The 1,603-nt window shown below is 38.9% G+C and overlaps 1 pseudogene; it reads right to left on the reverse strand.

The window, feature by feature from the left end:
* Nucleotides 1-240: 240 nt before the first annotated feature.
* The window catches only part of LOC102473326 (proteasome subunit alpha type-1-like), an 83,391-nt pseudogene continuing 82,028 nt past the window's right edge, over nt 241-1,603 (reverse strand).

Here is a 1,603-nt window from a genome sequence, read left to right on the forward strand (position 1 = left end):
CATTAGTACGGATAGCTATACTTTCTAGAAAATAATTATATGGACACTTTCAAGGAAAAATGCTCTCCATTATCTCTCGGTGGTGAGGTTGTTTGGAAAACAACCCCGCATCTCAGCTGATTCCTACAGCATACTATTCTACTACTCAGTATCTTTTGGTTCAAAGCATAGATTACTGTCATCAATATGTGCTCCTGCTTCGTACATGTTTGATAATACACATATAGACAGGGTCATCACTTAAGGTTTTATCAGTTCCCCAGCCTTTTCTGAAGGTTTATCAGCAGTTTGGGCAGGCTGTGCCTTTCTCTGCAGTCTTTTCTTCATGATCCTCCAGGAGCAGGCACATCATCCTCATCAGAGATCATAAACTCCTAGTCTTCACCAACAATTCCAATGGAAACATTCTTTGTAGTTAGGTCCTGCTTTGCAGGAAGAGTCTCTCTTGAGGTATGCAGACTATGTTTATCCAGTTCATTCAAATTACATTCCCTAAACTCAGACATATGTCTCTCCAAGTAAGGGAGAGCTGATTGAGAACGGGCCACAATGGACATAGCTCTGTGGTCAAAATAGTTAGCAGATGGACAAGCCTGGAAAATGTGAGGGCTCAGATCATCAAAACCAGCAACGAACAGACCAACACCGTATGGTCTCTGGCCATAATGTTGTGTCGGCATCTGGGTCTTGCTTCTATTTAGAGACGCAGGAAGTGGTCTATCAAATACAAATCTGAAATCCAAACTCTCCTGGTGCATAAAGTTACACAACAGTCAAACATTCGCAGTAAGCCCACAACTGAGATACCAATATGGTTGTCAACACGGAAAACTTTTTTTTCTGATGAGCTGTAAGCTCTTACTGTGCCCTCTTCAATATAGCCAACACTGCATGGGGCTTTGATTTCAGACCAACTGTGGCCAAACCTTGTTTAACAGCTTCCATTACATATTCATTTTGATGAATCCTGCCCTGAGGGCTCCGAACAGTGACATCATTGTTACACTGGTTTCAAAATTCATGGTTCAGCACTGGCCTGGTTGCTGCCTCCTGCAAACCTGCAATTCAAGGAGTGTTTCATGTTTAGGTTTTAAGGAAACCAACAAACTGTCTTCTAGAGTGGCTGTACTGTTTTATATTCTTAGCAATATATATGAGTGATTCAGTTTCTCTACATTCTCAACAGGATTTGATGTTAATTTTTTTTTAAACATTCTGATATGAATGTAGTGATAATCTGTTGTGGTTTTAATTAGATTCTCTAATGGCTACTGATGTTGAACATCTTTCCATGTGCATATTTGCCAGGTGTTTGTCCTTTTAGAAAAAGGCTTTGTTCAGTTTTTGCTCATTTTCTAATAGGATTATGATTTTATTATTCTTTATCGGTGAGTTTTGAAAACTCTTTGTATATGCTAGATACTAGTCCTTTGTCAGATTTGTGGTTTGTAAATATTTGCTTCCAGTCTGTACTTTATCTTTTCATTTTAACACAGTATTCTTTAGTCTTTTATGAACTTGTGTGTATGTGTGGTGTGTGTGTGTGTGAAGTCTAAGATTTCTTTTCCTAGCCCTAGACCTTGAAGATTTTTTTGTACACTTC

Source organism: Tupaia chinensis, unplaced genomic scaffold (assembly GCF_000334495.1).
Source record: "Tupaia chinensis unplaced genomic scaffold, TupChi_1.0 Scaffold000050_1, whole genome shotgun sequence".
Classification (NCBI taxonomy): domain Eukaryota; kingdom Metazoa; phylum Chordata; class Mammalia; order Scandentia; family Tupaiidae; genus Tupaia; species Tupaia belangeri.